General features: G+C 32.3%; 1 protein-coding gene across 3 annotated transcripts in view; it reads right to left on the bottom strand.

Annotated features, from left to right (window-relative positions):
• The window catches only part of LOC146993359 (CUGBP Elav-like family member 2), a 1,246,960-nt gene that overhangs the window by 1,201,986 nt on the left and 32,144 nt on the right, over positions 1–12,830 (bottom strand). For 2 of the 3 annotated variants that reach the window (XM_085807867.1, XM_085807865.1), the window contains exon 2: positions 4,382–4,456. The exons of the other annotated variant lie outside the window; for it this stretch is intronic. The gene's annotated coding sequence lies outside the window, so the exon portion shown is untranslated. The remainder of the gene's footprint in view (positions 1–4,381; positions 4,457–12,830) is intronic. 3 annotated transcript variants of the gene reach the window in all.

Genomic DNA, 12,830 nt, shown 5'->3' with positions numbered 1-12,830 from the left:
TGAAATAAAGTGTTAATTAAAATGAAACTTATATATTAATATACCTAAACTGATAACAAAAATTTAATCACCTGTCTTGTGAAATATTAATAATATTTGTTATCCATGAAAGAGGAATGCATACATGGAATGGTAAAAGCACAAAAGTTTCTAAATATACCTAAAGAAAGCAAGTTTTTCAATCGGTCGTTATGTAAAAGTGTTCTATAGAACCTATGTAAATGTTTAGGCGGTTTCATATTTCACCTTTATGTCACTTCTGCGCTTTTCATATTGGTGAGTACGTTGTTACATCACTTAAGTGTTTGTCATAGACGTACCAACACCATTCAAATGCACCATTTTCATAATATACCCACACCGTTATGCAAATGAACTGATCATGTATAAAGCTGCCGTGAAATTTAATAATCCCTTGCTTAGTAAATTAATCATGAAGCTTTCATTTGTTCAAGTTAGGAACCGATCTTCGTAAGGATGAGAGGCACATTTCTGAAGATTTCTGTCTTTTTGAACTGTGGCCAACCTTCATAAAGGTACGAACACTTTCATAAGGGGCCAGATCAGAAACTTGAAACAATGAATCTACAGAATTTCGTTGACGCATATTTAGCACCAATTTTCCGACAATTTGCTGTCGAATACCGAGGTTTAAAAGAATATTGAATTCCTTGGAAAGTGAGAAATTTTCATGATTGATTTAATTTATTTCTCAATTTTTTTCTAATTAACATCTGGAACGATAGTAGACTATATTAACGTCATTTGTTAATTTATCAAATTAATTGTTTAAGCTTTCTTCGAACGTGAACACTTTGAACTAATCTAAAACAGTGACTTGATAATAAATTTATTTCAGTAAAAGCAAAAAATAAAAAAATAAAAAAAATAAAAATAAAATAAAACATCTGAGCATATCATTTCAAAATGCAAGAGCACATCTCATCACAAAATATACAAATTTAATTTAAAACCATAATTTGCAAATTAGGTAGTAATATTACTTCTTCAACATATTATTTCTTTCATTTGATACACGAATATGCTGCATCAGATCGCGTGTTAAGTTCTGTAAATATCACACGTGGTACCAAATTCAAAAGTTTTATTTCGCTGCCGAAAGATATTAATCTTCAACATAAATATTTGGTTCTCAGGCGAGAGCTTAAATGGCGGCATTTCAACTATTAACTGACCGATTTCTGGCGAGCATATTAAATGAGTCCCCTTAATCAAAATACTGCACTCGGCGCATTAATCTTCCGACACGAATGACAGCATAGAGTGATATGCTAGTGATTAATAATGTTGTTAAAGGAAAGTTTGAATTTCTGGCTTACAGTATGCAGTAGAAAAGTAAAATATTACTCTTGTACGAAGCACCTAGACATAAAACATTTAATACTTACAGTTTTGTTTAATTAAATGTATCAGCAAATGAGAAGAAATATCATAAATTCTCACTTGATAAATTTTACTTAAATTGAAAAAGTGACAAAATGTAATAATATTAATAAGTTTTCATAACTTGTGGTGATTTAAACAAAGTATTTTAATTTTAAGTATCACTTAGTAAGAATATTTCCTTATAATTTACATTTTAAAGTCACACTGTAAGATGATTTGATAAGTAATCTAGATTCCTTATGTTTGGAATTTAAAAATATCCAAACACGAGAGTCGTTAGGAAATTTGAAGAGTCGTTAGAGTCGTTAGGAATTTTGAAGCAGGAGACTTGAAAAGTGAGAAATGATTTCGCCAGGACTCAAACCTAGACCTCTCCAACACGCGCCATCTGTGCTATCGTTACACCGCGAAGGCATGCTGGCAGGAGAAAATATCCCATAAAATTAAAACAGTAAAATTGATGAGATATGCAAATTCTTGCTCAACAAAGTTTACTTAAAGTAAAAAAAGCCACGATTATAGTAATTTTAATAAATTTCCATAATTTGTGATGATTTAAATGAGGAATTTTAATTTCTAATGTCTTTCAACAAGAATATTCTGCTTTGATTTATAGTTTAAGGTCATATTCTAAAACAAAGAGATAAGTAATCGATTCGTTAAGTTTAGAATTAAAATAATAAAAAAATTATAATAAAAATTGAGACACATCTTTGTTGTTAAATGAATGTACAAGTTTATTCTTTTCTTGCTTTGAAACAGGCTTATATTTATAGACAAATAAAATCATTTTGGGATGATAATTCTAGTATTTTATTACATTATAAGAGAACATTATTATTATATTAAGGTGAATGATAATTAGAGAATTAAAGAAAATTAACTAGAAAACTTTACACCGCGAAATATGGAAAACTTTACATAAATACTGTGCACATCAGTCTTTGCAAAGGTTACTTAACTTTCCCAATAGTTGCATTACAATGTACTTATATCATAACATTGCTCTTTCAGCAAACAGTATCTGAATCTGGGTATTAAAGTCTCAAAAATGTAATGTGATGTGGATATGTTACTGCATTGTCGCTGTATGTTCGTCGCCATAAACTTTCAGTATAACTATGAGTTAGTTATGACACTCACAGATGATGCTCAAGGATTTCACATTCTCAGATTGACCACTCAATCCTCCTTACTGCTTTGCTAACAACAACGTGGTTCCATGTTTTCTAGGCCCACCAGCGGCCGAGCGGTAAAATCGCGGAACACTGGTAGTTTGGTCCGAGGTTCGAATCCCGCGAACGGGCTGGCTGCATGAGCGTTTTCGTGGTTTTCCCATGTGTAACGTGTATACGAGCCAGTTCCCCTTAGAAAGTCCTCCACGAAGGCATCCCTTCCCTTAGGCAGATAGCCCTAGTGTGCTTTGCAGTATTCTCAATACACCAATACACCATGTATGTAGCCTACTATGTACTTCTTTTCGTTCTAAAGTTTGTCTCAACAATTTCTTTAAGGTATTCCGAATGTTGAACATCTTTCTACTGCGTTTAGATTATATTTCCGGTAGACATTTATCACTGTATAATAGGAATAATGATTAGAAAGAATTAATGTACATTATTTAAGCGTAAATTAAGAGCATAACTCCTTACGGTGCATCACTTGATAGCAAATCCTGTGCAAAAAATCAAAATATTTATTCCTTTTTTATTTGATAAACTTTAACTTTTAAAGTTTTTATTTATATGATTTTATGTTACTGCCTGCAATTGCATACATTATTTTGCATTCCCGTTCGCTAGTTAATTCCCTCCTACATCAAAAATAACTAAAATAAATCATCATTATCAAACATATCTATTTGGCTATTTTTCATATGTAAATTTTTTATCGCTTCTCCAGCATAGTTAAATTACGTACTAGTTATGAAACTTAAATTTGTAATTTCTGTATTTTTTCCTTATTACTCTTATTTCTGTTGTTATTTAACTGTTTTGATCTGTTTAATTATACATACTGCTGGGCGTTTTTTGTTCCATTGTTCACGTTTTGGCTCTAACATATAACCCTGTTCTTCCGATCCAGCAAAACTAAGTATAATTTCATAATTAACTCAAGTAGTTTAAATAGTTTAGAAGAAATAATGGTGTCTCTAAAGTGTTATAGGAGCGTTATTATAAGTATTTTTACGGGCGTGCTGTTTATTTCGTGATGATTAAGCAAGAATAATAAGGACAAGTTGAAAATAATTTCTTAGGATAATTTACTTATAATATTAAATTCTTATTAATTTCTGGATTAATCAGAAAATAGTAAAAACTTTCATATCATCGTACTTAATGCAATCAATCGTGCCTATCTTAAAATTAAAGCGCCATTCAGCATAAAGACATGATATGGAAAATGTAGCGAGCAGTAGGATAATTTGGGGTGAGAAAAATACCAGTATGCGACCCACATACTGCTGAGATCATTATTACCTTCTGCATGTCTTTAAAATTGTTTTTGTTAATAAACGACATAACAGATACAGTAATGATTACGGAATGTACAGTATATTTAAGATGAATGTTAAGCAAATCTGTATTTTTATTATATTAAACAGGAGTATAATCAAATTCCTCTGAAGTAATTAGCACACATTTAAATTGAAATCATATCCAGTATGTGAAACAAATTTAGATAAATGTTAATTTTTTATATCATTGTGCATTCATTTTGCATTACTTTCCATTAATGAATGCTTGATTTTATGCAAGATCTGTTACTGTTTCGGAACGCTTGTTATTTTCTTTGAATCTTATTTGAATGTACACTGAAAACCCATGTGTTAGGGATAACAAGTCAGTAACGAGTTGGGCCTCCTTTTGCCTTGATAATGGCTGCCACACAACAAGGAATATGTTAAAAATTTTATGAACTTTGTACTATTAAAAATTTTGATCATTAAATAGATAAGTGAAAGTTCACTTACCTTCTAAATAGGGCTGCTCTGAACTGCCTTCTTTCCACCTTGTCGGTATCCGTCTCTATGATGAAATTCGATTCACTGCGGAACACAGTTATAAACTTTTTTAAGAAATTTTAATTCATATGAAAGATATCTACAAAATATTTACAAGATATAATGATTACAAGCATTATTTATACGGAGACGGTCTATCGTTTCAACATCTGTTAGACGCGTCAGCCGTTCAACTGTGTACTTTTAGTCTCTTTCTAAAGTACGGATAAAATAATTTTGTGTTTTTCTAGTTCTTGTTTTGTTTGCGAAAGTGCAGGTTCAGTTATTCCGATAAAATCGAGAGACCACAAGTCACAAATTTTTCTGTCACTAATGTGTAGTGATAAAAGAACTTCATTAAAATTCTTTCCCTTTACCTTCGTTCTCCCTAATATTGTCCAACCAAGGTGTGTATTTATCGCTACTAAACTCTCCGTTACGTGTTTTATTTCCCCTGTAAAGAGTTTTCCGGCATAATCTGCTCCTACAAGCATGTGTATTTCATTAGGGTGTTTTTCAAATAAACAAGAATTCTCATTAGTTACATCACTGGGAAAAATTTTGTGACCTCTTAGTTTTTTTATGCAGTCCCTATCCTCCAATTTTGGAATATGTGAGCATATGGTTTTTTGTCTCAAAACTTCCATTTCGCATGTGAATCCTGTATCTGGATTATTTAACTTAATCAGATACTTGTTGCGATTTTCCTTTTTTTCTATCCCTCCAAAAAGCCCATGAGTCACACTTTCCTGACCTAAAGATTTTAGTTTTAATTTCTCCGCAAGAAATGTGCTGATGTATGATCTGCTACTTCCGATATTCAGAATTATCCGTATAAAATTGCTTTCACCATCTCCGTAAACATTGACAATTAAAGTTTGCAAGATTACACTTTCATAGGATGAGTTATTCGTTAAGGCCGTTTTTTCAATTTGTTCTTCCTTAATTTCTCCGTTTTCGATTTTAAAACACTATAGTGGCATGTCGTTGTTTACATAATTCACATCTTATTCTAGAAGTGCAATTAATGCTAATGTGCCGTGGGTTTAAACAGCGATAACAGATTCCTTTCGTTTTGCATTTCTCCCTTTTTTTTCTCAGTAGACCATAAAGATGCTTGTTTACTCGTGATCAGAAGAGTCGCAGAAAACACATGGTGTTTGTCCCCCCCCCCGCAAACTTGCGTTCGACAACTCCGCAGCTGTGTGTTTCGCAATAGGTCTGGTTTCACTCAGTTTGTTATGCTTTTGCGGCGCCGCCTTTGGCTGGACCGTCTGGAATGTACGTTCCCGCGCAACTAACTAAGAAAGAAATTACACTAGGTGATTCAAATCGTAGTTTCATTTTCGAACTGTTTTATTATATTCCAAAACCAAATATGCAGGCAATGTTTTAAGCAAAATAGGTGTTAATAAAGCTCCATATGTTTCTGAGGTCATATTTAATGATTCAAGACATCGAATATGTTTCTGTATATAATTGAATAACTTACGGAAATTTTGAATGTCATTAGAATCCTTTAGAGGTGTTATTTATGTAATTTATCTATATGGGCGTTTATCAGTACATCTTTATTTCCAAATATTTCTGTGAGGAGTTTAACTGAAGTTTCGTAATTTTCTTCGGTTAAATCGAAACCGTCAATGGTGTTATAAGCAGTACCTCCCAAAAAAAGATTTCAAATAATTAAATTTGCTTATAGCATCAAGCGTTTTATTTTGGTGTATAGCTGATGAAAAAGTGTTCCAAAATGTCAGCCATTCGCAGCTCTCGCCATAAAATTTCGGAATCGTAAGTTTAGGAAGCTTAACATTATGACTTTCGATTTTAACGTTTTCTATAATACTTTCACTTAGCTGTTCAGTGCTTCTTAACACACTCAATTTTCGCTGTTCTATATTAATTTCTTTCAATTTTTTGTTAGCTTTGTATTTAAATGTAGTTATTCTTTCACGATATTCGTCAACACTGTTTAATTCCTGGTCTAGATCCTTTATGTCTATTAATTTTTCTATATCGGCATCTATTTGTTTTAACTCGTTCGATTTTTCATTTAAGAGTTCTAAGGAAATTTCTAGTTCCTCTGCATTCACTTCTGTTTTGGTAATTCAGTTTCGATTCGGCCAATTAATTTTGTAACGGCAGCTCTTATGTGGCCACGTTTCCTTTTCAATGTATCGATGAATTCAGTCATTATTTAATATTCAATAATTCAACAAGTATCAGCAATTCACTAATTATTTATGCTTATGTATTATCTACATCACTGATATCAATTTAGACAGTTTCAATAGCTAGGAAAACAGAAGCTACTGGCAGTCCCTGTTCGGGCGCCATGTTAAAAATTTTATCAACTTTGTACTATTAAAATTTTTTTATCATTAAATAGATAAGTGAAAGTTCACTTACATAACGCCCGTAATCATTATAACTCGTAAATATTTTGTAGATATTTTTCATATGAATTAAAATTTCTTAAAAAGGTTTATAGCTGTGTTCCGCAGTGAATCGAATTTCATCATAGAGACGGATACCGACAAGGTGGAAAGAAGGCAGTTCAGAGCAGCCCTATTGAGAAGGTAAGTGAACTTTCACTTATCTATTTAATGATGAAAAAAGTTGATAAAATGTTTAACGGAATAGATTCAATAAGTTTGCGGAAACATTCTACGGAATGATTTACCAAACATTATAAAGAGCTGTCCATAATTCAGGAAGGGAGGCTAGTTGTGTGTGATATGGTTTCACACCTTTTTAGTAATGGCCGAGATGGTTCTGTATATGGGTGTCATACGGATGGAATACTTAGCAGAAGAAGAAACATGCCGGTTTTGACGTAAATAACAAGACACATAATTTTATTTCCGTGATAGAGCAAACCTTGATACGCATAAACAGATTCACGCAGCGTCATGTATGGGTGCGCTATGCACCCCACAATTTCATATAGCTTACATTTTCAGAACAATGGACACTAGCTAGTAGCGGCTAAACAATACGACTGAGCGGCCGCGAGCGGAGTATAAGGGAAAAAAGAGGCTGCGAAACAATAGCAGTGGTATTTATAAACTTTATTTAAGTTCTAGATCTGCGACGGGATCCAACTGTCAGAATTCAGAAGAATTACGTAACGAAGCATGAACGAAAAGACATAGTCCAGAAAAATTGTTATAAACACTTTAAAGAGATAGCCAATTTAAATTGAGTAATTAAAAGGGTTTATTGCCAAATTAAAGTTAACAGTTTTGATTTGCGTATTTTACATACTTAAATATACATACATACATGCGTAAGTACACACACACAGATATATATGGTATATGTATAATAATGCAAGGTTTCGTTTAGAATTTTCTCCGACTAAAACAAGTTTGAACTAAACAATTATTTTGTTCAGCCTCAAGGCGCTGTCAAATTTTTCAAATTTCCTTGGGATTTTTATTTCTACAGTTCACAATATACAAACAGCAAATGTCTAAAAATCCCCAAACATGCCTGCATAAAGCGTTTTACGGGCATCTCCTCCTTTATCCTTGAAAAGCATTGCGCGTAAAGTGAGCTCCTTTAAACTGGCTCATTTCTACAAATCATCTGAAGCGAGCCTGCTATTTACTTCTCGCCTTTACCCCCGAATTGTTTAGAGAAATTTCTTCCTCTAGAAAGGGAAACAGAAAACTCAATTCCTCTTCTGTAGAGGAGGAAGAGAGATTAAAGTGAAGGTCAGAGAAAAGAGAGGAAAAAGGAAAGTATATAAAAAAAAAAAAAAAAAAAAAAAAAAAAAAAAGATTGATAAAATAACGTTGCTCCGGAAACGACAAAGAATTCGCACGCCCACTAAATTAATTCTCTGCATTACGTGAAATTTGAGTATGGGTTAAGCTCCCTATTCCAGAAGCTGAAGCCGACTCTTCATTAAAGTTAATTTTTTTTCTTTCCATATTTACAAGGCCACTGGAGTGTAATTTGTAAAAAAAAAATACTTCATACAATTTTGAGAGGCTTGCATTTTTTCCACCCGAACAACAGCTGGAGAAATGATTCCAATTAAACTACTGCCACTTGAAAAAATAAAGGAATCGAAAAGCGTAGAAAGTGTTTTTCTTCGGATATAATTCCTTCCGTGTTAGTCGTAGGAGAACAAATTGAAACTCAACAAAATAAAACAAGTTTCGAAACTTCTGGAATGCTGCTGACGTATTGCAACAAGGAAAAGATCGCGTTAAAATACAATTATGGCAGATAACATTCCTTCTTTAATACGAAAAAGAAGTAAAAACGACTGCAACAAGTTACGGGCAACTTTCCGAAGTATTTGGAATTAAGGACAAAAAACTATGAAGCATTGCAGTGTGAGAGGAAAAAAAAGCCTTCAGAATACTACGCTCTATTATACGACTAATCAAATTGTTTGCAAGAAGAGAAATTTGAAGAAATATTTGATTTGAGAATGAAATCAAATAGAAACTAATATAAAGAGCTGGATTTATTCTAACTTCCAGAAGAAGAATTTTATTACTACTTTATTTAAGTATTTCAGCTGCATTGCATGAAATTCTCTCAAGCTTAAGCTGCAATAAAACGGAAATCTGTGAATGTATACTTCTATTAATTGCTGATGGAAGTCGTAAAAGCTCAGATAATTGCCCTTTCAGTTCCTTTTAACTTTACATTTTTCTTCAACTGAAATTTGAATTCACCCAGCAAATAGGAAGGAAATAATACATTCTAAGTATGAATTAGCTGCATTCTAATAACTGCTGACGAAAGTCGGAAAGCTGGGATAATTGTGTCTAAGTAATGAATAAAGATTTATTTCCAATTTTACGTTAGTATGAATTAGCATTGATAAAATAAGATGCAAGAATACAAAGAGTCTTAAGTATAAATTAGCAATGTATCGCCAGAAAGAGCATTTAATGTTTTAGATATATTTAAAGTCGATTTGGTTGGAAGTTTTCTCCCCACTATAAGCTCTTAGCCAAGTAAGGCTTTTGGCCTGAAAGGAGAATCCTTTTATAGGTAGACGAAATGCTGCACTCTCAGATTACAGTTTATAAAAAAAATAATATGAATGGGAAAATCTTGTTGGATGAAAACATTTATCAGAATAAATTGTTTATAAATAATCACATATTTTCAGATAAGAAAGGAAAATCAAACGAAATACTACATAAAAAGTAAATAAATAAAATGCTACAAAAATGTTTTTCAACGAATTTATAAAAAAAAAGATCCTAGTTTGTTTGTAAAAATGATAGAAGCGATATTTATTTAATGAAAAGGAATAATGAGTTTTCAAAATAAGATCTGAAACTGTGTTTCTATACAAATGCAACAATCTGCACTCTATTGAAACACATATTCTTTCTGATTGATCGATTTATCTGATTACAGCTAGGAACACAAGGGCTACCTGAAAAGAGTAGGAATACCTTCGTGGAGGACGTCGAAAGGGAAACTGGCTAGTATACTCGTTACATAAGGGGAAAGCCACGAAAACAGACATGCAGCCAGCTCATTCGCCAGGATTTGAAGCCCGAACCGAACTGGCAGTGTTCAGCGACTTTACTGCTCTGACATTTGTAAGCCACATGTTCTTTCTGAAGTATAACGATGAATATTTACTCATTTCTCTGATTTCCCATTTACTGAAAGCACAGCATCGTTTAAATCTTGTATCCTGAACCAATGATAGAAATTAAATTCATTTGATTCTTACTTCAGTTTTTATTTTGATGGTTTTCATCTTTTATCTGGATTTCATCTGTTACTGATCATTTGCTTCCTGTATACTAAAAGAAATACATAGTACACGCTATGATAGCGGGTGCGTTACTTGATACAAAGGAAAGTTTTAGCTGCAACAACTTTTGATTGTAGTACAGGCAGGAGCATATTTTAGAGACATTAGGTTAATTGGAAGACGAAAAATGAGAAACGCCTTCGCCGGGAATCGAACCACGGACCTCTGGAATACCGGCCCAGCGTGCAGAGCTACTACACCACCAAGGCACGCTAGGAAAGCGAGTAAAGACATTAGGAATTTTTGGAAGCACGAGAGATGAAAAATTAGCACTCGTCTTCGCCGGGAATCGAACCGCGGACCTCTGGAATACGCGCTCAGCGTGCAGACCACCACACCACGAAGACACGCCAAGAAGATGGGGGAAATACCTTATAACCTAAGAGTTAAAAAGCACGCAAAAATTATAGAAAAGATTTTTGATGCTTAAAGATCAGATGCATTTTATAAGTCCTTAGCTTGGATTGTTTCGGAATTTGGAACGAAGTGTGAAAGAACTGATACTATTTTCCATGTAAAAACTCATTAAAGTTTCAGAAACCACAAGAAATTTTATTGTGAGAACTATGACGCTGCCAGGATTGCTCACATGTCATATCTAAATAAATTCATTGTGAAAATTGAAAATTTGATATATTTTAATTATGATGGATATATTTGATTCCTAATTTCTGCTATTCTGCGTTAAACGAGTCAATTTAATTTAGCTAACTAATTGCATTTATTTCTAATAATTTAGTTACTAGTAACTGCTAATAATCATATTAGTCTAATAACATCGGTATTCTATATTCATCTCGAATTCTGAGTGCTAATGAATTAATTAATGCTGCAGTTGCGTTATTGCGCAATTTCACTTCTTTATAACCATGTAAGATTTTTTTAAAGTTTATAACCAGCTATGTTTGAAGTTCAGCCTTTGTTGGTTTCGTTTTAATGCATACACATTACTATTTCCAGAATAGAATGAATATAATGACTCGAATTAGAAGGTTATATGCTGTAAATATTAAATTGCAGGAAAGGATGCAGATTCTTGTATCTTCTCTCACTATGCGTACAATCTTGTTCATTATGAAATTTGTAAATTTAAGGGTTATGTTTCATCAGGATTTTATGTAATGTTACTGAAAATGTTTAACTCTGAGGAAAGTAGAGATATTAAGGTTAAGTTTGTAAATTCAAAAATGGAATAAAATAAATTTATTTCATTTGAAGTTTAGTTTGTGGTCGATTTTAGTACACAGCAAGAACCTTCTAAAAATATAAATAAAGGGCTATATTGGGACACGAAAAAGCTTAACATCCTTCACAGCGTTTTTGTAGATGATCCTATCTTAACTACACCAGAAGGAAAATAAGTAATTCGATATCTACATTACTCATAAAATTCTTTATAATTTTTGACGTTATTATTTTAGAAAACATGGAACAAAAAAGGCGTTTCGAAAAGATTTAAAAGTATATCAATACAGCAGAATGAACGAAGAGTCCTTTAATTTAATTTTAGATGAGTTCAGCGTTAAAGAAAACACTTTTTGAGTAGGAGCATTCAAACAAAACAAAGAGTTCAAAATATTTTGCCCTTTATCGACGTTGCAGTTTTTCACAGATTTCCTAGGTTTCTTAATGAGATTACATAAAAAGCAATAACTTCAGTTCGAATGTTTGTATCCAGTAAATTATTAGCTTTTACTTGTAAAGGTGTTACATCTTTATCATCTTTGATTTCTTATCTGAAGAAACTTTGTTATGTCTGTTGAATTCTTATAATAGTTGTAGCTTAGTTACCTATAAGGTTTAAATGAAGAAGCTAAATATCGTACACATCGTTATTAGAAATGGTAGATAGGTTGTGAAAATATTTCAACTCTAAACAAGCATAAAGTGTATAGTTATTTCTTCATGACATCATATTTGAAATTTATTCTCAAAGAGACACAGTTGTGTTTAGATAATCATAGTTCATGTATTATGCGCATCATATTTTAAGAAGGACGAAATCAGATTTATAATATAAAATTGGTAAGTTTAATAACAAAACAAATAAGTGGGTATGTATGTTCAAGTTTCCAATTCAAAATTGTATAGTTATGGTTAACAGGGAAAATTGAAGTTATTTACTTATTTCAAACGTTACTAATTTCACGTAAGCTTTCAAAGGTTATTAAAATCTCTATTATTTTATTAACAGTCCGATACTGTTTCACTTAAAAATCCTCATAAATTTCATACTTGTGCTTACTCCAATACGAACCTCAAGGTCACACTATTAATCCATGCATATAAAATAATAAGCAAAAATTCAGCTGCTTTATAGTATATTAGATCAGTTTATTTCTAGAAGATTATATTGGCCCTGCGAAAGCAAATTAGACACGATTTTCAAAATTTCTATGTCATGTTAAATAAAGCCATAAAAAAAGCAGCTCTCACCCCCCCCCCAAAAAAAATTCATTCGTATTAATTTGTTTTACTCCTTCAGAAATTAACCGGAAACTAAAGTACGTTCTTCTACAGTTTTCTTAATATGTACACATTCCTTCTGTACAGAATTTTATGTCTATAACACTGAAAAGGCTAAAGTTGCCATTAAAAATATTGCAAGAGATATAG

The sequence above is a fragment of the Stegodyphus dumicola genome, chromosome X1, assembly GCF_044657685.1.
Source record: "Stegodyphus dumicola isolate Sdum_Otavi_A_Nest chromosome X1, ASM4465768v1".
NCBI classification, from domain to species: Eukaryota; Metazoa; Arthropoda; class Arachnida; order Araneae; family Eresidae; genus Stegodyphus; species Stegodyphus dumicola.
Note: the sequence above shows the minus strand (reverse complement) of the source record. Positions and strands in the feature narration are given on the sequence as shown.